The sequence below is a fragment of the Crocuta crocuta genome, unplaced genomic scaffold (genome assembly GCF_008692635.1).
Source record: "Crocuta crocuta isolate KB4526 unplaced genomic scaffold, BGI_CrCroc_1.0 scaffold273, whole genome shotgun sequence".
NCBI classification, from domain to species: Eukaryota; Metazoa; Chordata; class Mammalia; order Carnivora; family Hyaenidae; genus Crocuta; species Crocuta crocuta.
The window spans coordinates 607,670-634,904 of NW_027529425.1; the positions used below are offsets into that span (position 1 = coordinate 607,670).

The 27,235-nt window shown below is 38.8% G+C and overlaps 1 protein-coding gene across 1 annotated transcript in view; it reads left to right on the forward strand.

Annotated features, from left to right (window-relative positions):
- LOC144227118 (NXPE family member 3-like) overlaps positions 1-27,235 on the forward strand; it is a 68,670-nt gene that overhangs the window by 7,498 nt on the left and 33,937 nt on the right. Inside the window, 2 exon segments of the mRNA XM_077758657.1 lie at positions 11,692-11,885; positions 16,715-16,977. The gene's annotated coding sequence lies outside the window, so the exon portion shown is untranslated.

Genomic DNA, 27,235 nt, shown 5'->3' on the forward strand with positions numbered 1-27,235 from the left:
GCTGTACTGTTAAATAGAGTGGTCCTGGTAGGTCTCACTGAGGAGATATTGAGAAGACTCAGGCAAAGAGTGGAAGGAGGTGAGGGAGTCAGCCTGGAGGAAACAGGAAAGAGTATCCATGGAAGAGGTAATGGATGCAAAGTCTCAGTGTGTGTGCATAGGAATGCACTTACCTGATATATTTGAGAATTAGTAAAAAAGCTAATATGGCTGAAACTAAACAATCAAGGGGAGAGTAGTTGGAGTAGTGGGAGACAAGTTTGGGGAGGTAATGGAGGCCAGATCATATGTAGCTATATAGGAATTTGTTTTTTCCTCTGAGTTGTCAGTCTTTTTCCTGCCCATTATTATGCCCCTTAGGAGACTTTTTAGATTTTGTTTTCCTATTTGCTACCCTCTCATAAAATTGTAATACCATAGAAATAGCTTATATTTTTGTCTATGTACTGTGGCCCTTTGGAGGGCCACAAACCATTATAATATCCAAGATTTGTTTTCACCCCCTGCTCCCCCAAAAAACTACTTTTATCCCCTTGGAGATGATATTGTTCCTGTTGAGAATACATGCTGAGTAAAATAAGGAGTCACCAGGGAGTTTAAACAGAGGAATGACATGATCTCACTATTAAAAGGATCATTCTGGTTGTTCTGTTGAGAAAAGACTATAGGAAAGCAAACGTGGAAGCAAGAAGATCAATTAAGTAAGACGGTGACGGTGATGGTGACATTGACCAGGATGGTAGTGGAGGTATTGAGAGGTAGTCAGATTATAAATATATCTAGAAGGTGAAACCAATAGGATTTCCTGATGCATTGAATGTAGGATGTGAGAAAAAAAAACAAAACAGTGCAATCAGAATGATTTTAAGTGTTTGGCCTGAGCCACTGTAAGGATGGCATTATCAACTTAGATGGGAAAAGATAAAGATAGAGTAATTTATTTAGAGGGCAGTTGGTGGTGGAATCATAGTTTGTTTTTGCCCACATCTATCTGGTATGTATCCAAGTGGAGATTTTGAGTAGACAGATAGAAGAGTCTGGAATTCAGGAAAGAGTTCTGTGCTAGAAATATAAATTTGGGAGCTATTGGTTGATAGATGGCCATGAGATTGGATAAGCTAAACAGGGAGTGAATGTAAATAGAGACGAGAATCAAAGTCTGATCCCTGAGAAGAGGAGGAATCAGTGAAGGAACAATTGGTAAGGTTAGAGGAAACCAGGAAAGTGAGGTGTCCTGGAAAACAAGTGAAGAGTATATATCAGGGAGGAGTGAGTGACCAGCTGGTGCAGACACCGCCAGTAGGTACTGAGAACCACCAGTGGGTGATTGATTGTTGGATTATGTGCTATAAAGGTCATTGATAACTTCAAGAAGGGCAGTTTCAGTGGAATGGTCAGAACAAAGTCTGATTATTATAAGATTAAGAGAGAATGGGAGCGGAGAAATCAATGACATTGAGTAAAGTCATCTACTTTTAAGAGTTTTACTGCGGGGCGCCTGGGTGGCTTAGTCGGTTAAGCGTCCGACTTTCGCTTAGGTCATGATCTCACAGTTCGTGGGTTCGAGCCCCGCGTCAGACTATGTGCTGACTGCCAGCTCGGAGCCTGGAGCCTGTTTCAGTCTGTGACTCCCTCTCTCTCTGACCCTCCCCTGCTCACGCTGTCTCTCTCTCTCTCTCCTAGAAATAAATAAATAAATAAATAAAATATATATATATAAAAGAGTTTTTCTTCAAAGGGATCAAAGAAATGGGGCAGTAGCTGGTAGAAGGGCTGGGTACATCAGTGATCAGAACAGACCTCAGTGATCAATGGGAGTCAAGGGAAGGTTTTGTCAAATTGAGAGAATAAAACCATAGTTGTATTCTGATAAAAATAACTCAGAAGGGGGGGCACGGATGAGAGCAAAGAGAATTTCTGGGGCAATACCTTATGAAAGTGAGGAAGGATGGGATCTAGAGAAGGATTGTCTTTAGGTAAGAATATGGATGGTTCATTCATGGCAACTGATGGGCAGGCCAATTATTTGGACACAGATGCTAATAGTAGCTGGATAGAAATGTCGGTGGGGGAGTCTGTGAAATATTTTCAGAAGTGGGGACTATAGCCATTGCCTGAAAGAGGCGGGGATATGACATATTTGGAGTTTGAGGACAGAGGCCCAGGTGTGATATGGTCATCCCAGAAAGTGTGACTTAGGAAGGTTGGATGACAGCAACTCACATCAATGGAGAGCAGCTCACAGAAATGAAAGCCTGTGATGCTGGAAGATTCACTCACATGGATTTTGAAATTGCTGAGTGTTAGGACAGGTAGGGAATTGGAAAGAGTGACACTGAGCCAGGAACTGACATTGTTTAGAAATGAGGGAGAAAATCATGGTAGCTGGCAGATAAGAGGAGCAACTTGTGGTAGGATCTGAAAGGCCCTGAGCAGTTATGAGCTTGAGTCCCTTCCTGGTCAAGGCAGTGAAGCTGGAAATGTGGCAGGTGAGGGTGGGCGAATGTGGCCTCAGAGGAGTGGCACAGTGAGCTGGAAAGCCAAGGCCCAGGGCGAGCCAGTCAGCAACAAGTGACCAAGCCCACTGGGAGCTAGAAAAAGAAGGGGCTCTTCTGCCTTCATTAGAGGGTGAGTGTGTACTGGTTGGGGCAAGCATCTGTATTTAAAGGATCCTGATGGTGAGATGGAGATGTGTAAATTTCCAGAGCTACTACTGCACATGATCCTATAGGGCCTGAACAGATAGGAGGAGTCCAGTTGGCACCACCGTGGACTTGTTAAACAACAATTTCTTGCATTTGTGGAGTTATAGCCCTGTATTACTTGTATTTGAAAATATCAGCACATCCTCATTCTCTATTCAGTCCCTCAAATCTCAGCTCAGGGCTGATACTAGAATTTAGCCCCTTGCCTTGCAACCCAAGATCATGTTCATAAACTGGGGTCATATTTTCCCAAAATTCAGCAAAATAAAATCAAATAAAATTCAGGTCCACAAATCCAATATCATCTCTTTCCCAACTACCCCTCCCTCTCTGTCATCCCCCACCTCCATTTCCATAAAACCACCCAGGAGAGGTAAGGCAGCCAAATTTGGTGACTCTTTGCTTTCCTCAAATAGATGACAATGTAGCCACTACAGAAAGAAGAAAGGCCTGGACAAGTCTTGGCAGATACTCCAAAGAGAGGAAGGATGGGAGACCAGGAAGGGGCTAAGATGGAGGTGGGGTGGTAATGTGAACCTAGAGCAGTGAAGGCTGGAGCATGGGGTTCAACCAAGTTCTAAATCATCTCAGGGACAGAGAGGGTTGGGCCCATCAGGGAGAACCTTCCTGGGTTGAACATGGGAGAGAGTTCTTTCTGATTTTGACCTTTCCCTTGAAAACTCTTCCCAGGTTGATTAGATTATAATGTGAAGATGTGAGTTCATTTTATTTCATGATTCTTTAACCTTTCCATCACCAATGATCCCCTTCGTTATGGACTCAGTGTTGTAATCCTATTTCATATGTTGTAATCCTAATCCCAAATGTGATGGTAGTAGGTGGGGCCTTTGGGAGGTGATTAGGTGGTGAGGGTGGAGCCCTCTGAGTGGGATTAGGGCAACAGTAAGAAGAGACTAGAGAGAGCTTCCTTCTTGTCTCTATTCACTAAGTGAGAATAAAACTAGAAGTCAGCAGCCACAATTCAAAAGAGGGCTTTCACCAAAACCTGACCATGTTGGCACTCTGATTTTGGACTTCCAGCCTCCAGAACTAAATTTCTGTTGTATTTGAGCCACCCAGTCTATGGTAGTTTGGTTACAGCAACCAGGACTGAGACACCCTACTTTTAGTCTCTTTTTACAACTTGCATTTATGATGTAACCTTTTCCCCATTTTTGTTTCAAATTTATTAAAATTTTTCATTTCTACTTCCAGTATCATTGGATATTGGGTACCTTCAACATCCATTTCTACTAAGTATTTTATTTAAAAAAATTTTTTTAATGTTTATGTTTTGAGAGAGAGACAGAGTGCAACAGGGGAGGGCAGAGAGAGAGGGAAACACAGAATCTGAAGAAGGCTCCAGGCTCCCAGCTATCAGCACAGAGCCCGACATGGGGCTCTAACTCAGAAACCATGAGATCATGACCTGAGCCGAAGTCATACGCTTAAGACCCACTGAGCCACCAAGGTGGCCCTCTACTAAGTATTTTAAGTAATTCAGATAGTTCACAGACCCCACTATGAGAACCCAGCTGCCTAATTTCCTTTGTGACTGTCATTTCTTGTACTGCCTGGGTCAGTTCCTATGTATTGTGCCGGTCCTGTCCATATTAGTGTTGCTTTTCATCAGAGTTGACTTCATGGGTGCTCAAACTGTACAGTCACACAGGGCCCTGTGCTCAGAAGGGGCTGTGCTGGGTTTAATGCTGTGCTGACCCCATCTTGAAATTTGTAATAATTTTTGAACAGGGGCCCCACATTTTCCTTTTATACAGGGCCCCCAAATGTTATAATTGGTCCTACCAGTCATGACTGGGATAGGTCCTGGGACTTGTTGGGGGCATAGCCCTGAGTTACTCTGACAGGCTGCTCCAGACTCTGGCAGGAGGGAAGGGGACTTCACTTTCTCACAATCCCTATCTCAGACCCACTTTGTTTCCTTGCATTAAAAAAATGTAAACATGAGGGGTGCCTGGGTGGCTCAGTTGGTTAAGTGTCCGACTCTTAATTTCAGCTCAGATCACAATCCAAGGGTCGTAGGATCAAACTCCTGTCAGACTCTACTCTGACAGCATGGAACCTGCTTAGGATTCTCTCTGTCTCTCTCTCTGTGCCCCTCCCCTGTTCATGCTGAATCTCTCTCTCTCTCTCTCTCTCTCTTTCTCTCTCTCTCTCTAAATAAACTTTTTTTAAAAATGTAAACATGGACACAGATTCCCTCTTGCCTCTTTGTTTGGAAAACCCCCTGCCACAAATTCTGTGCCTGTTGCTTTCATTTTTGTTTCCTTGTGCTTTATTTCATTTCCCCCCAACCAAGTATGTACGTGGTGCAAACAGCCAAGAGATGTCTTCAGTGGGGACCCTGTTCACCCCACCTCCCACTCCTCCTTTTACCCCCACCAGTTGGGCACCCAGGCACTTCTGCACATTTCCTGCTGCCATATTTGAACTTTCTGCCTCCAAATGCACTGAAGGCCAAGAGTAGTAAAGGGTAGAAGGGAAAGATGAAGGAGAAGGAATGGAGGAGAGGGGAGGGAGAAAAGGAAAGGAAGAGAGAAGCAAAGGGCGAGTAGTTGAGGGTTGGGAAGTGCTTGGGATGGGAACTTGCTAATCCTCTCTGCATAGCTGGTACCCCTTTAAACTTTTTTTTTTTTTTTAATTTTTTTAGAGAGAGTGAAAGAGAACAAGCTGGGGAGAGGGGCAGAGGAAGAGAGAGAATCCAAAGCAGGCTCCACACTCAGTGCAGAGCCCAACACCCTGGAATCTGATCCAAAATCAATAGTTAGTCACTCAACCAACTGAGACACCCAAGTGCCCCTAAACTTATTTTAAAAACCAAATAAGACTTAAGTGTTATAGAAAAATTAGGAAATATACACATGAAAAAAGAAGAAAATAAAAGTTATCCACAACCAATTATTCAGAGATAACTATTAGCATTTGGAATATTATATAGACACATTGTGCATGCTATTTTATAATTTTTTGTCCTATCAATAATTCAACTATGTACACACATATATTCAACTACCCATTTAAAATAGCTACCTAGGGGGCACCTGGATGGCTTAGTGGGTTGGGTGTCTGACTCTTGAACTCAGCTCAGGTCTTGATCTCAGGGTCATGAGTTTGGGCTCCACGCTGGGCATGAAGCCTACTAAAATAATAAAATAGAGTAGAGTAGAATAGAATAGAATAAAAAATAAAACTACCTAATATTCAGTCATATAATTTATGTAATTTAATAATTTCCTATTGTACACCTGGGTATTAAATTGTTTTCAATTTCATTTTTAAACAACATGCACTGAAGATTCTTGTGCATATCCAGGATATGCACTTTCTGGATACTTTCTAGAAGGAGCATTGGAAAGGATGGCAGTCTATTGTGTAGAGTAGTGGCTAAAACATGTATTAAAAACACTTATATGCTCTGTAATTTAGTTACACCATTTAGTCCCTCTGTATCTCTGTTTTCTGTATCTGTAAAATGAGGGTGATAGCATACTGCTCCATGGGCAGCTCTGAGGATTAAAAGAACTAATAACAGACTTAGTCTAGTGTCTGGAACATGATAAAAGCTCAATAAATGTGAGCTGTTATTACTGCCAGACAGCTGTTTCAAAAGTTGAAAAATTACACAGCACCCTATACTAGGATACACTGTCACTTGAATTAATGTTAGATATTATCTTTTTAAATTAGTGATTCTCATCTTTGACTATATGTAGGAATCATGTGGGGAACCTTAAAAAATACTGATACCTTGGTCCCACTCCCAACAATTCTGATTTAATTGGTCTGGGATGTAACCTTGGGTATTGGAATTTTTGAGGCTTCCCAGGTGATTCTGATATACAGAAATGTGCATTATCACTGCTTTATTTCCTCTTTGACTGGGGGAAAAATATATTGATGGTGCTAGCAGCTGGGGGAGAGGAGAGGAGTAACTGCTTAATGGGTACTAGGTTTCCTTTTGGGGTGAAGAAGATGTTTTGGAACTAGATAGATGTGGTAGTTACATAACATTGTGAATGTACTAAATGCCACTAAATTGCTCACTTTAAAATGACTAATTTTGTGTTATGTGAATTTCACCTCAAAAAAACCAGAAAAATATTATGTCTTTTATTTTTATTTCCTTTAAAAATTTTTAAATGTTTATTTATTTTGAGAGAGACAGAGACAGAGATGGAAGCAGAATGCGGGGAGAGGCAGAGAGAGAGAGAGGAGAGAGAGAATCCCAAGCAGGCTCCATGTAGTCACCAAAGACCCTGATGTGAGCCTCCATCCCAGGAACTGTGAGATCATGACCTGAGCCAAAACCAGGTGTTGGACGCTTAACTGATTGAGCCACCCAGGCGCCCCTATTTTAATTTCTTTACAATTATGATTGAGGATTTAATTATATGTTTAGTAACCATTAGGATTATTTTTCTTAAGTCTGTCAATTGCCCACTTTTCTGCTAGGATGTTCATTTTACTGCTTATAGGAGCTCTTAGAATGTTAACCTTTGTCTGACACAGGTTTCAAATGTTTTTTTCAGCTTGCTTTTTGTCTTTTATTCATGTGTTTTTTGATGTATACAAGTTAAGGTTTTTTCTTGTAATTAAGCTGTCAAGCTTTTTTTATGATTTTGTCCTTCAGTGTCAGGCTTAGAAAGCACCCCCCCCACACACATACACACACTAGAAAAAGAGCAAACTAAACCTAAAGAGAACAAAAGGAAGGAAATAAGAAACATTAGAGTGGAGATAGAGAATACAAAATAGAGTAGTAGAGAATTCAAAAATAATAGGGAAAATTCATTAAGCCAAAAGTTGGTTTCTTGAAAAGATCCACAAAATCGACAAATCTTTAGCCTGACTGACTATGAAACAAAGAGAGAAGACTCAAATAAGTAAAATCAGAAATGAGTTTCAGATGACATTACTACTGACCTTACAGGAAAAAGAAAAAGACTGAAGGGCAGAAATGGTGGGGGAAAGGGAGAGAAGCAAACCATGAGAGACTCTTGAATGCTGACAAAAACTGAGGACTGATGGATGTGGGGGGAGGGGGGGATGGGCATGGAGGAGGACACTTGTGGGGATGAGCACTGAGTGTTATGTGGAAACTAATTTGACAATAAACTATTAAAAAAATAAAAAATAAATGCATTCACAAAATCAAAAAAAAAAGAAAAGAAAAAGATTATAAGAATATTCTGAACAGTTGCCTGGCAACAAATTAAATAATCTAAATGAAATGGACAAATTCCTAGAAACACACATGTACCAAAGCTGATTCAACAGGAAATAAATCTGAATAGACCTATAACAAGTTAAGGAGATTGAATCAGTAATCAAAGACCTTCCCAAAAGGAAAAGTCCAGGACCAGATGGCTTTACTGGTGTTATCCAGTGAAAAGTTCTACCAAACACTTAAGGAATTATGAATACCAGTTCTTCTCAACCTCCTTCAAAAAATAGGAAAGAAAGATGGGGCACCTCGGTGGTTTAGTTGGTTAAGCGTCTGACTTCAACTCAGGTCATGCATGGTCTTACAGTTTGTGGGTTCGAGCCCCGCATCGGGCTCTGTGCTGACAGCTAGCTCAGAGCCTAGAGCCTGCTTCAGATTCTGTATCTCCTTCTCTCTCTGACCCTCCCTGCTCACACTGTCTCTCTCTCTCTCTCTCTCAAAAATAAACAAAACATTATTTTAAAAAATTTTTAAATAGCAAAGAAAGAAACACTTCCTAATTTATTCTGTTAGCCATCATTATCCTTATAACTAAGCCAGAAAAATACATTGCAAGGAATGAAAACTGCAAACCAATATTCTTTATGAACATAGATGCAAAAGTCTTCAATAAAGTATTAGTGAACTAAATCCAGCAACATATTTAAAGGATTATATACCATGACAAAGTGGGATTTATCCCAGGAATGCAAAGATGTTCAACTTACAAAAATCAATCACTGTAATATACCACAATAGTAGAAAAAAATGGGAGAAAATCCCCACACGATCATCTCAATTGATGCAAAAAAAGCATTTGACAAAACCCAACACTTTCATGATAAAAACAAGAAAAGGATGCCTGCTTTTACTACTTCTATTCAGCTTTGGATTGGAAGTTCTAGCCAGAGCAACTAGGCAAGAAAAACAAAACATCTAAATTGGAAATGAAGTAAAACTATATTTATTTGCAGATGACATAATTATGTATATATATGTGTGTTTGTATATGTATATGTGTGTGTGTGTATATATAGTGTTTATACATACATATATAAAATCCAAAAGAATCCACAAAAACACTATTAGAGCTAATAAACCAATTCAGCAAAGTTGCAGGACACAAAATCAACACACAAAAATCTGTTGTATTTATATTCATTAGCAGTTAATCTAAAAAGGACATTTAAAGAACAATACCATTTATAATACATGAAAAGAATAAATACTTAGAAAAAAAGTTAACGAAGGAGGTGGGAGACTTATACACCGAAAACTACCAAAAAAAATTGCTGAAAGAAATCAAAGAAGATCTAAATAAATGGAAAGACATCCATATTCATGGACTAAAAGACTTAATGTGGTTAAGATGGCCATACTATCTATCATACTGCAAAGTGATCTACAGGTTCAATGCAATCCTTATAAAAATCCCAATGTCCTTTTTGCAGAAATGGAAATCACTCCTAAAATCCATAAATCAAGAGAATTGAAAACATATGTCCACCACACAAAAATGTACACAAATGGTTGTAGCAGGGGGTGCCTGGGTGGCTCAGTCAGTTAAGTGTCCAACTTCAGCTCAGGTCATGATCTCACGGTTCGTGGGTTTGAGCCCTGCGTCAGGCTCTGTGCTGACAGCTAGCTCAGAGCCTGGAGCCTGTCTTTGGATTCTGTGTCTCCCTCTCTCTCTGACTCTCCCCTGCTCATGCTATCTCTATCTCTCTCTCAAAAATAAATAAAAACTTTTAAAAAATAAAAAATAAATGTTTTAAAAAAAACCCAAATGGTTGTAGCAGTTAATCACAATAGCCAAAAGGTGGAAACAACTCAAATGTCCATCAACTGATGAATGACACACAAAAACTAGTATATCTATACAATGGAATATCATTCAGCTGTTAAAAGTGATGAAGTCCTGATTAATGCTGAAACATGAAGGAGTTTGGAAATATTACATGAAATGAAAGAAGCCAAAAACAAAAGGCTATTAATCATACATTCCTATTTATATGAAATGTGTAAAATGGGTGAATCCATACAGACAGAAAGTTAGTGGTTGCTAGTGGGAAAGAGGGACAAATGGGGAATGAATGCTTAATGGATATGGGGTTTTCTTTAGGGTGATTAAAAAGATCTGGAAGTAGATAGTGGTGACGGTTGCACAATATTGTGAATATATTTGATGTCGCTGAATTGTACACTTAAAATGTTAAAATGATAAATTTCATGTTATGTATATTGTTCTACAATGAAAAGTCCTTTCCAATGCAAGATTAAGTAAATTTTTAGTTCCAAAAAATAATAGGTTTTTTGTCTTATCAAAATTTTAATACTTTAATTAAAAATTTTTACCCAAATTATCATAATGCCATTTATCGAATAATGTCTTTATTCTGCACTGGTTTGAAATGCTACCTCTATCATATGCTGATTACTATGCTTGGTCTGAGGCCAGGCTTTCTCTCTAGCATGTAGTTGAATTTTGCAGTTTTATTAGTCTCTCTAGTCTGTTTTCAGTATGTTTTTTTATCTATTGTAGTTTAGAGCACATTTAGTTTAGTACACATTTTAAGATCAAAGTACCTCATTAAGCGTTTTCTTGGTGATTTTTTAACATTTTCTCCCAGATGAACTCTGATTATTTTGTTAGATTAAAAATACCCCTTTGGGGGCTCATAGCTGGCTCAGTTGGTAGAATGTGTGACTCTTAATCTTGGAGTTGTGATTTTGAGCCCCATGCTGGGTGTAGATATTATTTAAAAATAAAATCTTAAAAAAAAATAACCCTTTGGAATTTTACTCTTAATTGCATTAAGGTGAATGTATTTATAATACTGTGTATTCCTGTCCAAGAACATATGTCTATTTATTTAACTTTTTTTCCATGTCATTTAGTAAAGTTTTGAAGTTGAATTCATATACATATTATACTTTTGTAACTTCTTTCCCAGAAAATTAAAAATTGTTTCTGTTGATTTTAACTTCTTCTTGTATCAATTTTTTAAAAAAATTTTAATGTTTTTATTTATTTCTGAGAGAGAGACAGCGTGAGCAGGGGAGGGTCAGAGAGAGAGGGAGACACAGAATCTGAAACAGGCTCCAGCTCTGAGCTAGCTGTCAGTACAGAGCCCAACGCAGGGCTCGAACCCACGAACCATGAGATCATGACCTAAGCCGAAGTTGGATCCTCAACTGACTGAGCCATCCAGGCGCCCCTTATATCAATTTTGAAAATTTCCTAGAAAATCACCCGTTTCACCAATATTTTAAAATGTTTTAGCCTAGAGTTGTATAAGCAATCAATTCTGCAATAACACAACATATGCTTTCCTAAAAATTACAAAATCACACAGTGAAAACCACAGGGTTTAGGGGAAAAATGGGCATAATCCTCAAAAACTTTGTCAGTGACACATTAAAAAAAGATATGAACCTAATAAAACAGTAGCACACTACAATAAACATGGCCCTAAATATTGAAAAAGACCTGAAATTTGCTTGTGGAAGTGGGCACTGGAAAAGTTGCAGCTTGAGAATTGTTGTGAAGTGGCCAAGGGGGAAATCTAAAATTGGACCAAATTGTAACACGAGATCTGGGTGGGTGTGGCTCATAACACATCCAGAGAGCTGAGGTAGCTGGCAAATGCTTTAGATGACTGGCTCAGCACCTGGCTCAGCTGGGTGCAGTTTTTTGCATTTAACCTGGTGTTCCCCGTGAATGTCTCTCACTGGCACCCTAAAACACTAATGTATTTCCAGCAGTTTCCAGAGGGTAGATTTACAGCAGATTCTCCTGCTTCTGACACCACGGTGACTTCTCCGTCGATCCATGGGGCGTGACTTGAGTCCTCTCCAAAAGATCTGGATCTCAGCCCTAGGAGTGGTAGCTGCCTCTTCTATCTGCTCTTCTTGCTAATACTGTTCTCCAGAATAGTCCACTCTGACTCTCTCAGGTAAATCCCTCTTCCTATAGTGGGAATTTGTCATGCCAAAGCCCTCCTGTTATAGTCACAATATATCAATAAAATAACTACAATGAACACCAAATACCTTTTGTGAAAATTTACAAATGAATGACAAAATGTAAATTCTCTCCGGATGGCTTTTAGATATGGTGAATTATTATCTAAAACTGTTGTGAATGAAAACAGGGTGATTGTCAAAAGAGACCACCAAACGCCCGAATAGAAGAGAGGCAAAATTTTATTTACGGCTGGGCCAAACCTGATCTCATCTCTTGGAGAAATGCAGAGAATGGCCCTGAACAAAGGTGACAGTGAGCTTATATGGATCTCAGTAAGGCAGAATATGTCATTATTTAGTTAACCAATTATATTCTACAGCATAATATGGTAACCAAGTGCATTTTGACACTCAGGTGTTAGTTTTGGCAGACACCTATCAATTTTAGTTCTTTGTCTTGAAATGACCGACTGTAACTAGACATTTGAGAAGCCATGGGGTAGTGACTACGTGATAGACTACCAGGGTAGAATGGTGATGTGGTGTTCTGTAACCTTACGTACAGGGTATGGGTGTGGTCTGCCAGAACAGGGAAGTACAGGCTTGCCAAGCGGATTTACAGAAGCAGAAATAGCATGTTAGTATTTAACCGTGCTTGAGGTTAACCTACAACAGTGAAAAAGGTAATTCCTCAGATGGGTAAGCGAGCTTTGTGCAAAGAACCGGAGTGGGAGTGGGGGATTGGGTTTGGGCACACCAGAATGGAATTTGCCTATTTACAGGAAGTTATATTGTTCCCAAAGGACAGAAAGTGAGACTCCAGGATTTGAGGGTGGGGGTGGGGGTGGTTGAGGGACTAGAATTTAGAAAGGCAGATTTTGCGAGACACGGGGCCTAGAAGAATTTGCAGTATCAGGCGGGAACATGCATATATGCTGTGTAACAATTTCCATGCCTTCTCTTGGGAAGTTACCAAAGTGAGCTCACTCTTTAATGTTGCAAAGGCCTACTAAACTTTTATTGTTTTATGCGGAACCCTGGGTCCATGGTTCATACTGAGTATTTAAGAGAAAAGTCTAGGCTTTCATGGATCCATTTATGAGGTGCAGGATTCTGTGGGGTTGGTCTTTTCTGGCTTGGGGGAGTACCTCCCTTGCCTCCACTGCCTCTAGTCACTGGCTGTAGTCACTGTGTTTTTTGCAACTAAGGGAAGCTCAGTCTCCTTACCTGTGTCTCCTGTGACTCCAGAGGCAGCCATTGCAGGGTGAGATATCCTTAGGAGGAGGGTGAATGGTTAGATATTAGGGTCTATTAAGGAATCCAAAACACAAATCCAAAAGAGATCATTCCAGGGAAATTCCTGTGGAGGAAAAAAGAAAAAAGCAATTACCCATGGTTCTCAGCTCTCCTTGCCCTTCAAAAGTGTTTCCTTTTTGGGGGCGCCTGTGTGGCTCAGTTGGTTAACTGGCTGACTTTGGCTCAGGTCATGATCTCACAGTTTGTGAGTCAAAGCCCTGCATCGGGCTCTGTGCTGACAGCTTAGAGAGAGCCTGTTTCAGATTTTGTGTCTTCCTCTTTCTCTCTCTGTGCCTCCCCCACTCACGCTCAGTCTCTCAAAAAAAATGAATAAATGTTAATACTTTTTTAAAAAAATGTTTCCTTTCTATCCCGCTGTAAGAAAAAGACATGGAAATCTGTGGTGTCCAGTCTCTGCTTTTTAGGAGAGATGGGGGAAAAGGCAGGAATTCAGGGGGAAAAAATCCGTTTCTGGAAACAGTGGGTAATTGGCTGGAGTGACTTTCTTAGTGTCTTTGGAAACTTAAGTATGGTAAGAAGCTAAGAATACCTCCTAGAGAAGGCATTCTCTGTCCATAAGTCAAAAGTGGAGTTCTGGGGGGCGCCTGGGTGGCTTAGTCGGTTAAGCATCCGACTTTCGCTTAGGTCATGATCTCGCGGTTCGTGGGTTGGAGCCCCGCGTCGGGCTCTGTGCTGACTGCCAGCTCAGAGCCTGGAGCCTGTTTCAGTCTGTGACTCCCTCTCTCTCTGACCCTCCCCTGCTCACGCTGTCTCTCTCTCTCTCTCCTAGAAATAAATAAAACATTAAAAAAAAATTTTTAAAAAGTGGAGTTCTGGGGCTTAATATAGCTACAGATACATTTTGTTTGGACTATTTAAACAGTGGTGAATGTGTTGTTGATAGTTAAACAGTGGAGGCTTTCAAATGAAAATATGGATTTCTGGTTTCACTTAAGTGGTTGATCTGGCAAGATTGGTCTTTATTCTAAAAGTATGAAGGAGTTTGGCAGGGAAACCCTAATTCCTTAATAATCTGATCCAAGCAAAGTGTTGATTTCATTTCCAGAGTAACCTTTCACTTTGAGAAAAAGCAAGACTTCTTGGAGCAAAAACTTTTCCCCTTTTAAAAAAGCTGAACTGTAACATACATGAAAATGTATAAATCATAAGTGCTCAATGAAATAAAAGATAACACACCCATGTAACACATCCCTCAAGTCAAGTAGATGTTACCGTATCCTTAGAAACTTCCTCCTATGCCTTCATTCCCATCACTACCACCCTCTCTTCTTTCCAGCTATAAACTTTATAGTTTATTTTTGCCTGATTTTGCATTTTATAGAAGTATAAGCATACACTGTGTACTCTTTTATGTGTCTTCTTTTTTTTACCATTAAGAAGATATGTCTTCTTTCATTCAGTATTTCTGTGAGATTCATCTACGTGGTAGCGTAAAGCTATTATTTGCTCATGTTCATCTCACAGTACTCCAGCATATGAAAATACAACACTTTATTTATCATTGCTGTGGTCGATAGACAATTGGGTTGGTTTCAGTTTTTGACTGTTTTAAATATGACTTCTATAAATCTTCTTGTCCAGTCTCTTAGTGTGCATATCCATGCCTTTCTGTTGGGTATATACCATCAAGCTAAATTGCTTGGCCCCAAGGTACACATATATTAAACTTTGGTACTTACTGCCAGTTTCCCAAAGTGGTTTTCCCAATTTATTCCCTCAGCAAAACAATATGAGGGATTCAGTCACTTCACCTCACAAACATTGGTGTTGTCTCTTAGTGTAAGCCTTTCTTTGAATATGTAGATGTATTTCCTTGTGGTTTTCATTTTCATTCTTTGAGAAATTCTGTTGAGCATCTATTCATTTATTTATTGGTCACTTGGATTTCCTCTACTGTGAAATGCCTGTTAGGGTATCTTTTGTCCATTTTTAATTGGGTCATCTGTCTTTTTCCTATGAATTGGCAGGAATTCTTTATAGATTTCGAATAGAAGCCCCTTTGTTTGTTGTATATGTTACAAATATCTTCCCCAGCTCTGTGTTATGACTACATTTCACATTAGTAGTGTCTTTTGATGAAAATGAATAATTTTTTTCAGAATTTTATTGTGATAAGAATACAGTGTGAGATCTACCTACTTAACAATTTTTAAAATATACAACATGGTATAGAAGGTACAGTGTTGTACAGCAGATGTTTAGAACTTATTTATCTTGCTTAACTAAAACTTTATGCTCATTGATTAGTAACTCCCCATTTCCCCCTTCCCGAGCTCTTAGCAAACACATTTCCACTCTTCAAGTCTATAAATTTGACTATTTGAGATACTTCGTATAAGCAGAATCATGCAATATTTGTCTTTCTGAGACTGATTTCTCTCACCTAGCATAATGTCTTCAAGGCTCATCCATGCCATCCCTTGTTGCAGAATTTCCTTCTTTTGTAAGGCTAAAAAGTATTCCATTGTATGTACATACCATGCTTTCTTTATCTTTTCATCTGTTGATGGATATTTCCACACCTTGGTTATTGTGACTAGTGCTACAATGCTCATGGGAACGTCAAGATCTTAATTTCAGTTATTTTGCTTAATACTCAGAAGTACGACTGGTAGATCCTATTTTTAATTTTGGGGGCAACATGCATTCTGTATTCCATAGCAGCTGCACCATTTCATATTCTTACCAATAGTGTGCAAGCGTTCTAATTTCCCCACATCCTTGACAACACTGTGTTTTTCTCTTTCTTTCTTTCTTTCTTTCTTTCTTTCTTTCTTTCTTTCTTTCTTTCTTTCTTTCTTTCTTTCTTTCTTAAATAAGTGTGCGGTGATATTGTGGTTTTGCTTTCCATTCTCCTGATGATTAGGGAGGTTGACCATCTTTTCATATGCCTGTTGGCCATTTGTAGGTCTTCTTTGGAGAAAGGTCTCCTCAAGTACTTAGCCCTTTTTCTAACTGGGTATTAGGCTTTTTGTTACTGTTGGACTTTCTTATATATTTGGAGCTTAAGTCTGTATTAATTATATGGTTTGCAGATATTTTTCTCCCACTCTGTAGGTTGCCTTTTCACTCTGTTGATTGTTTCCTTTGAGGTTCAGAAACGTTTTAGTTTGATGCAGTCACCCATGTCTATTTGTGTTTTTGCCTGTGTTTTTGGTGTTATATCCAAAAAAATAGTTTCCCAGACCAATGTTAAAAAGCTATTTCCCTAAGTTTTCTTCTAGTAGTTTCATGATTTAATGTCTTACATTTAAATCTTTTATCCATTTTGTATTACTTATATATATAATATATATAATATATTATATACATTTATATATAATAAATGCANATATATATATATGGTGCCTCAGCATCCCTTTTGTAAATAGAGATAAGAATAGTACTTCATGGATTTTGTAAAAGAGTAAATGAATTAATACCTATAAAGCACATAAAAGAGTGCCTGGCATTTTCTAAGTTATAAATTTTAGCTCTGTTCTGTTTTTCATTTTCCTTATAGCCCTGTTCCTATCACCCCTGTTCTGCCCTGGGATTCTGGGCCCAAAGCCCTCTGGCTTCTACCACTGAGACTTGTGGCACTCCCTGTCCTGCTCTGGCCACTCCTCCACTGTTGACGGCATCCTGGATTGCCTGGCTGGCCACATCCACATGATGGGGGCTCCACGCTCCGGCATTGGTAGGAGTGCCTGAGAGACACCATATGCCAGCTGTGAGTGGCTGCAGGGGATAGAGCTGGACACTTGGAGCTTCGTGAAGAAAAAGGTGAACAAGGAGGAGGGCTTTGAGAGACAAGACTCCTGTGTTTTCAGTAGTGAGGTGGGGCAGGATGCTGGAACTTTCCCAAGGGCATGTGAGCAAAGGAGTCAGAGCTATGAGAATGTAATTATTACCATTGAGCTGCTTTTCCAGTTCAGGTAACCAGATGTTATGTAATGAGTCAAATGACAATTAAAAAACCTTTCAAATAATCCAGTTTCTGATCATACTAAAAGCACCCCAATCAGTTAATAAATAAAATCCCCATTTATTCTCTTAAGTGAAATTAACTTGTAAATGACATAAAATTCAAGCTTTTGTCCCATACTGCACCTCAGTTTCTTTTTCTCTTCTTTTCTTTCTTTCCCTTATTGAGCAGCAGCTTGTAGAGTAGGCTGTGGTCCTCTTAGAACCTAAACCCTGGGTGACTTCTGCTCAATGCATGTCATTTCCTCAGCCTCTCCAAAGTCAAATTAATCCAAACCCTGTGTCTTCCACGTATACCATTTTCTAATAGTCAAGATTAAGGGAAAACAAAACTATCACAGGAGCTGTGAGTTACCTTCCATTTAGAAAAGAAAAACTTTTAGCATTTCTAGTTATATAGAATAAAAGTATATCCCAAGATACACTTGTGCAAAAGATATTACAAATCTCAAAGACATCTGGGGAGGACAGTAGAATAGAAAAGCTAGCCATATGTTCAGTGGATCATACTCTCTGTGAACTCAATTGTAAAGAACTCAATTGTAAACTCTTGCGTTACCATGTTTTTGAGGAATGTGCATCTAAGCATATTCTCTCCGATGTCAAATGGGAAGCTCAGATACATTCCTGTCTTCCTGCAAAGTTTATAAATTTGCCATACTGTCCCCCTTAGTCAATAGGCTAATTTGAGGTTCACCTTTATTTTAATTTTAATTTTTAAATTAAAGGCAGCAGGAGAGGGAAAGAGAATCTTAAGCAGGCTCCCACCATGGAGCCTGACCAGGGGTGGGACTGGGGAGGCTAGATCTCACAACTGTGAGATCATGACCTGAGCTGAAATCAAGAGTCAGATGCTTAGCCAACTGACCACTCAGGTTCCCCAAGGCTCCCCTTTATTTTTAAACAGTTTATTGAGGTATATATAAACATATTTAAAGTAGGCAATTTCATAAGGTATGAAATCATAAGTTACATCTGGAAAACAGTCTTCACAAAGAAGATAATTAACATACTCACCACCCAGGAAAGTTTTCTCATGGCCCTTTCTAATCCCTCCCACACCCCCCTGCCACTTCCTCCCCAGGAAACCACACATCTTCTTTCTGTCTTTTTAGTTTAGTTTGCATTTGATAGAACTTTACACAAATGTGACTATACAATACAAACTTTTTTTTCTGTGTGGCTTCTTTCACTAAATATAATTATTTTGACATTCATCAATATTTCCATGTGTGGCAGTAGCTCATTCCTTATATACTGCTGTGTAATATTCCACTGTATGGATATACCATTATTTAACTATCCATTCATCTGTTGGTGTACATTTGGGTTCTTTCCAATTTTTAGCTATCACAAATAAAGTTGCTATGAATATTTGCACACAAGTCTTTTCATGGGTATATGCTTTCATTTCTCTTGAACAAATACCTTAAAGTGCAATGGCTAGATCATATTATAGATATATGCTTAACTTTTAAAAATGTTTTTATTTATTTCTGAGAGAGAGGGTAGGGAGGGGCAGAGAGAGAGAGGGGGACAGAGGATCTGAAATGGGCATCATGTTGACAGGCTGACAACAGCAAGCCTGGTGTGAGACTTGCACCCACAAACTGTGAGATTGTGAACTGAGCTAAAGTAGGCACTCAATCAACTGAGCCACCCAAGCGCCCCTATGTTTAACTTTTCAAGAAACTACCAAAACATTCTCCAAACTAGTTGTACCATTTTGTATTCCTACCATCACTGGTTAGGAATTCCAGTTGCTCTATATCCTTGCCAACACTTGGAAGACTCAGTCTTTTAAATTGTAGCTATACTAATGGATATGTAGTGTTGATAGTGGCCCATTCAAGCATTTTTTTATGATGGCTGCTTTAAAAATCCTTATCAGATAATTCCAACATCTGAGTACTCTTTTTTTTTTTAAAGTTTATTTATGTATTTTGAGAGAGAGCACAAGTAGAGGAGGGGCAGTGAGACAGGGAGAGAGAGAGAATCTGAAGCAGGCTCCACAGTGCCAGTGAGGAGCCTGATGCAGGACTCAAACTCACAAACTGCAAGATCATGACCTAACCCAAAGTCAGACCCAGGCACCCCAATATCTGAGTACTCTTATGTTGGCACCTGATGATGATCTTTTCTCATTCCAGTTGTGATTATCCTGATGGTTGGTATTGATGAATGATTTTCTGTTGTTCACTGGACATTCTGGGTGTTCAGTCATGAGACTCTGCATCTTACTTTACCTTTGTTCTTTTTAGAAGGCAGTCACCTTGTTTAGGTGTAGCGTGCAGGTCCAGATAGGATGTATGTTCCACTCCCTTGGGAGCCCTACTGATGCCAGCCTGGTGACAATGGAGCACCAACTCTCACTGTCTCATTTATACTGGGCAAAGGTGGAAGTTCAGCTCCACACTTTGCCCTACTGACACCAGGGGCAGGGGAGCACAGTGCAAACTAACATTCTTTATTACGCCTTGTTCTGCCATGTTGCTTCCAGGTGGAAGTGGAAGCTCAGATACCTCCTGAAAGTGAATTTTATCTTAATCTATGTATATGTTACTTTGAATTCTTTACATACTACAAAGAACCAAGTGGATACCTTGCAAATGGAAATATTCTTTAAAAACACTCAGTAGGTGGGATAAATAGCAGAATGCATACCATTTGAGAACAAATTAGTAAGCTAAAGAATTATTCTAAGGTTTAGGTTCTTTCCTTCAACCTTATGGTGTTGTTTAGAATTCTCTTTACCCTGTTATAATTAATGATTCTTTACATTAAGTTTCCCTGTTCAAATTAAATCCTGTTTAGGTCTTTATCCTCATTGGATTCTAACTGATACACTAGTAATTCCTAATGAATCAATTTTTGAGGGGCACCTGGGTGGCTCAATCATTTAAGCTTCTGACTTCAGCTCAGGTCATGATCTTGCAGTTCATGGGTTTGAGCCCCGCATCAAGCTCTGTGCTGATAGCACAGAGCCTGCCTGGGATTCTATGTCTCCCTTTTTCTTTGCCCCTCCCCTGCTTGCACTCTGTCTCTCTCTGTCTCTCAAAAATAAATAAGCATTAAAAAATTTTAAAAACATTTTTTACATTCTTTTTTTTTTTTTTTTTTTTTTTTTGCAAAATAAAAACAGCCCTGGAATTTCAAAGACTTGATGCATAAGTTTATTATGAAGTCCAATCAGCGTTTGGGAGCAGCCTTTCATACCGCTGTCCTTTAAGCTCTGACTCTAGAATCAAGGTCCCTTTTATCCTAAGTCCCCAGTGTCCCTCAGGGCCTCCCCAGGGTCACTACTGGATCCTCTGCATCTGGTCCACTGATAGATTGAGAGAATAGAGAATTATATGGGGTGTTTTGTGTCCAGGCATGGAAATGGTATATATATATATCTTTGCTGCCCAAATTCCAATTTCCCCAACCCATTCGTGGCCCAAACAGGGAATTTGGGAAACAAAGTCTTCAGGAAAGAACATAGGGTTGTGAGCAACTAGCTAAACTCCTATTTTTCAAGTGGATTGACATTAATTTTAGATCTATCAATGAACTGTGTTTATACTTTCATAATTAGGTAAGTTTTATCCTTCCTCATATTCAAAACTAATAATATAATTTAGTGTCTTGTCTAGTAATTTGTTTTCCCTTTTCTCCCTCTTCCCCCCTCCCTTCTTTCCTTTCTTTCTTAGTTTTCATCAATAACTGTTTATTGAGCCAAGTTGTGGACACCTCTGATGCCCAGGCACTCTTCCAGGTTCTAGGAACATAGCAGTGAACAAAAGAAGAAATCAAAATTCCTGTTTTATTGTGCATAAACTCTAGTGGAAAGACCCAGATACAAGGAGCAAAATAAATATAGATACAGCTCCAGACAGTGGAAAATTCTGTGAGAGAAAACAATGTGAGAGTTGTGAGATGGTGAGGAGGAAGAAGATGGTTAGATTAAAAGGTCAAAGATGGTGCTTTCTTTTTTTTTTTAATAGTTTATTGTCAAGTTGGTTTCCATATAACACCCAGTGCTCATCCCCACAAGGGCCCTCCTCCATGCCCATCACCCCCTTCCCCTTCTCCCCACCCCCATCAGCCCTCGGTTTGTTCTCAGCATTCAAGAGCCTCTCATGGTTTGCCTCCCTNACGGTGCTTTTTGAGCGTTTTCATTTGAGCTGAGTCCGGAATGACAAGAAGGAGCAAGCTCTTTGATTATCATGGTGATAATCTCTGGCTCTGGCGCATTCAACCCTCTGCCTCTTTTGAAAGTACACCTGTGCAGCAGAACACACCTGGAGAGGAACGTTCAACCATGCTGACAGTTCTCACTTGAAATGCTGGACCACACACCCTGAGGGGGCCCCAATGTTGCATGCTAATCACAGTGGCTCTCAAAATGTGGTCCCCAGATGGGCTGCCTCACCTGTCGGCCTGTTAGAAATGCAGCTTCTCAGGCCCAGCCCCAGATCCACAGTCATGAACTCTGGGGAGGAGTTCGGTGTTTGTTTCAACAAACCTTGCAGGTGCTACTGATGTATGTAAAGCCTGAGAGCCACTGCCCTCGTCCCACTGGGCGCTCCTAAGTGACTGCTTCCCGGCATCTCCTCTCTCCTGAAACCCTCCTCGACCTCACCCTCGGCAGATAACCTAACATATGTTCTTGAACAAGCAAAGCAACTGGAAGTGAAGTCGCACAGACTCCCACTACCACATTTCCTCACTTTCTGGCATCTATACTAGAATTTTCTATCTTCCCACCCTGTTTTTGTAAAGGAACCACCATGCTCTTATCTGTGACTGGTCCCTCTACTCAGCTCTGGTTCTCGTCCCCTCTTGCCCATTCAAAGACATTGCAAGTTGAATAACAGTGTTATTTTCATTACATTCTAATGGCGTATACCTGTCCCTTTTTACTTTATTTTTATTTTTATATATTTTATTTTATTAAACACATATGTTTGTGTGTGACTCAAACAAGTGTCACAATTATAGAATCATGACATTCTACTCCCAAATATTTTGGTATAAATATTTTAAAAACAATATTTGTATAGACAACCAAAATAAGATTATTATGATAATGATATGATATTATGAGCAAAATGAGTAACGATTCCTTAAATCTAATATCTAGTCCATAATCAGATGTCCTCCATTGCCCTTCAAAAATCCATGCAACTGTTTTTCAAAGCCAAGATCCATTCCAGGACCTGGTGGTTTATTCCTTGATTTCTTTAACTCCAGGCTAGCCCTTCTTTTTCCTTATCCTTTTTAATAGAAAAGTCAGGGCCAGTTCTCCTGTCAAATAAATGTCCCACCTTCTGGATATTTCTGATTGCTTCCTGATGGTGACATTTAGTTCATCCTCTATTTCTTGTATTCCCTATAAAAATAAATTAAAAGACTTGATGGGTTTAACTTAAGCATTTGCAAAGGGATGTTGTGATGAGCACTAGGTGATGTATGGAATTGTTGAATCACTATATTAAATGTATATGTATGCATGCATATATGTAATGAGTATGTAATTTTACTTAAAATTTTATTACATAACAAAACAAAAATGCATGAAATAGTTCAACAAATTGTTATAAAATGATCACTCATATAATTCCTATCCTAAATAGGAGAAAAACAACTTTACTCCAGAATCTCCTGATACCATGTCTCTCCCAAGTTACATCCCTCCCTCTCTCCTATTATTCTAGATGTACTCATTATTCTAACTTTTATACTATTTTTGCCCTGGTCTTTCTTTATGGTTTTTCCAACTTATAAGGCATTCTCAAACAATATATATGCATTTTGCCTGATTTTCAACTTCTTTTTTTTTTTAAAGTGCACTATTGAATTTCTTTTTTGATTTTCAACTTCTTATAAATGACAACATACACTATGAATTGTTTTGTCTGGCTTCTTTTGCTCAATAAAGTATTTAAGATTCATCCATGTTTTTTCACATAATTGCAATTCATCCATTTTCACTGTTATATTTTATCATGTGATTATATCACCCTATGTTTTACATTCTACTGTTGATGGGCTATTATGAAAAATGCTGCTATGTTCTTGTGCATGTAACTTTACAGCCTACAAAATAGGTGTTTCTGCAGGGCGTCACCTGGTGGTGGTTTTGCTGATCAGAGAGTAGATAGATGTATTTTCCAACTTACTGGGTTCTGCCAATTTTTAAAGAGTGGTTTTACCTGTTTACTCTTTCACAAGCAGCTCTCGTTCCACATTCTTGCCAGCATTTGATATTATCATTTAAAAATATTTGGCAAAATTTGTGAGTGTGTAGTAGTGATTCATGGGGTTTTAATTTGAATTTCTCTGGATTACTTATGAAACAACATTTGAAAAAGAAGTTTTGGGGGCACCTAGTAGTTCAGTCGGTTAAGCCTCCCACTTTGGCTTAGGTCATGATCTCGTGGTTCATGAGTTTGAGCCCTGCGTCAGGCTCTGTGCCAACAGCTCAGACCCTGGAGCCTGCTTCAGTTTCTGTGTGTGTCTCTCTCTCTGCCCCTCCCCTGCTCGGGTTGTGTCTGTCTGTCTATCCATTGAAAAAAAATTTTTTAATTTTTATAATTTTTATTTATTTTGGAGACAGACACAGAGCATGAGCGGAGGAGGGGCAGAGAGAGAGGGAGACACAGAATCCAAAACAGGCTCCAGGCTCTGAGCTGCCAGCACAGAACCTGATGCGGGGCTCAAACCCATGAACTGCAAGATCATGACCTGAGCCGAAGTCAGACGCTTAACCAACTGAGCCACCCAGGCACCCCTGAAAAAAATTTTTTAAAAAAAGATTTTGGATCTTTGGATACTTGATTGACCTGGCACGTTGTCTGAGAAGTCCATCTATTCCCCCATAGCTCTGCTCTTTCATCACAAATCAGGTGTCAGTGTACCAGTTTGTTTGGGGCCATCTACTCTGTATGTGAGTCAATTTGTCTATACCTGCACCAATACCACCCAGTCTTCATTACTAAAGTTCAGCAATAATTCTGCATTTCTGGTAGACAAGACCTACATTTTTCTTCTTCTTTAAAAGGGCTTTGGCAGGTTTTGTTTTGTTTTGTTTTGTTGGTTCCATGCTTTTTGAGCTTCCATAGAAATCTTTTAACCAAATTGTGAAATTGAAAAAAATTCCTGTTGGAATTTTTATGATTATATTGCATCATTGTGATTATATTGTGATTAGATTGAATAACTGAGTTATGCTGAATTTTTAGTTCAATGTGGTTTCAACTGAGCTATAATAAATATCTTTCCATTAATATTATTTTTGTCATTGATTTCTCTCTTTTTTAAAATTTTTTAATGTTAATTTTTTTGAGAAAGAGAGAGAGACACAGCGGGAGCAGAGGAGGGGCAGAGAGAGAGAGAGGGAGGAAGCACAGAATCAGAAGCAGGCTCCAGGTTCTGAGCTGTCAGTACAGAACCCAATGCAGGGCTCAAACTCACAAACTACAAAACCATGACTTAAGCCAAAGTCAGATGCTTAACCAACTGAGGCACCCCTTTGTCATTGATTTCTAATGTAATTGCATTGTGACCAGAAAATATGTTTCATATAAATTAAATCTTTTGAGATTTGATAAGCCTTGCTTTTTGGCCCAGGATATAATCAATTTTGTAAATGTTCCGCATGCATATTCTACAATTGATAGTTTTATTGACTAAGTAGGACTGGTTTTTAAAATTATGTTGTTCAAGTCTTTTTTTACATCATTACTAATCTTTTGTGTATTTATTTTACCAATTACTGAGAGGTATGTATAAAAATCTCCTTTATTTGATGCCATTTTTTAAAGATTTTATTTTTAAGTAATCTCTACACCCAACACAGGGCTCAAACTCACAACCCCAAGATCAAGAGTCACACGCTGCATCAACTGAGGCAGCCAGGTGCTCTTGATGCCATATTATTAGATGCATAGCTGTTTAGAATTATTACATATTCTTGGCAAATTGAGCTTTTTATCATCACAAAAAAAACCTTTGTTGTTTGTAGAAATTATGTTTGCCTTAAAGTCTATGCCAACTTTTTTTGGTTCCTATTTGTATGGTGGATCTTTTTCTACTACATTTGTTTGAATCAGGATTCAGACAAGGCACACATACTGCATTTGGTTATATGCTTACATTTTTCTTAATAGTTATAGCACTATTCAAATTAACTGTTACATATTAGGTGAGTTGTAATAGTTTGTGCTTTTCAGTGAATTGATCCATTTCATCTAAGATGTCAAATCTAGGTGTGTAAAGTTGTTTGTAGTATTCCCTTATACTTCTGATGTCTGCAGAATCTATAATGATAGCCTTTATTTCATTCTTAGCATTGATCACTTTTTGTCTTCTCTTATTTTTCATTGGATTTTTCTATATTTTCAATTGAATGTTATTTAATATGGATTTTCCAAAAAAGTCTTTGACTTTGTTGGGATCTTTAAAACAGTAGATTGATGCCCTTCATTACATCTTTAATTGTTTGAGGAAATTCTCAGCCATTAATTATTTCTTCACATTTTAACTCTTTCTATTCTTTTCTTCTTTCCTCTGGGACTCCAAATTCAATTATGTTCTACTTTTTCATTCTGTTCTCTTGGCTTGTTTTGTCTTGCTTCACCACATGTCTTGCGATATTTGATTATTTTCTGGACATTTTATTTGAAAAGATACTTTTATGTATAATGTAAGACCTTAGGCAATGTTATCATATTCTTAAGAAGACTTTTCATTCCAGCAGACATCTAAGAGTACTTATAGTTCAGGAACAAAGTTTGAAGTTTTATGAGCCATCTTTATAGTCCCTGAGAGTATAGTACGCACCAACATCCAAAGTAAAGTTTGGCTTCTAGCCCAGTACAGGGAACCTAACACTAGGGCTCTCCCCTGGTGGATGCTAAGTTCCAACCCCCATTGCTCCAGGCTCTGAAGCCACCAAAAATACATCTCCACCTTTCAGGGAACTTCCCTGGATTGATAAATAATCCCAGGTCTTTTGGGGTCTCAGCCAAAAGCATAAAGTATTTCACTAAAGTCTTCCTCCTTGATTGCCAAAGGACTTGACCCATGTTGACTCCACCTCATAAGAAGGGCAAAAGCAGAGCTTCGTAAATCTACTGTCTTTATTCACAAATACCCCTTGTTTAGATCCAGCCTTACTTTATCTCTTTGATCTTTAATCCTCTCCCTTTGTCTCCTGATAATCTTTTAAAACATTCTTTTCATTACTTTTTTAGTTGTCTTCATCCGGGTAGTTGGACCAAATCCAACGTTACACCATTAGCAAAAGGGAACATATAGCATAGACTATTCTGTACCTTTTTTTCTTACTTAGTATATTTGGGATAGATAGTACAATATCACGACTGGGATGTTAACAGTGATACAACCCACCAATCTTATTCAGATCTCCCTATTTTTATTATATTCATTTGCATGCATATGTATTTAGTTTTACACAACTTTGTCATGTATATTGGTGATATTTCTAATATTGGTGATAATTCTAATTCTTTAGAATTATCTTTAGAAATTCTTTAGAATTTTGTAGTCTTGCAAAGGAAAGACCGGTCCAAGTGGCCAGTCTAATAGAAGAGCCCTAGACAAACTGGGATCTCAAAGGACTCTACCCTCAGGCTAAGGGTAATATAAAGATATAACTCCAGACCCAAGGAGCACAAAGAAAACTACTCTGGCAAATTTGATGAGTAGAACTGCAGGGCAAAGTATCCTCTAATACTTTATGGCCATAAGCCAGTCCTCATGCTGATTTTCAGCCAAAATTGACACCACTTGGGTGGCTCCAAAAATCTCTAGATCAACATTAGTTTATGTGGTTCTAGATTCATGTTACCACCAGGCATCTGACAGAAGAGAATACATATGGTTTCTGGAGAAACCTATATTTATTTCAGATCTCACAGAATTTTCCACAGATAATACTACCAAGGACATACTTCCTTTGACTTATTCTCAAATTACTCCAGATTTGGCCAGTGAGACCCCTTCAAGCTGAAGTGCTATTGGTATTGAAAGAGGTGTCTCCCCAACTTCA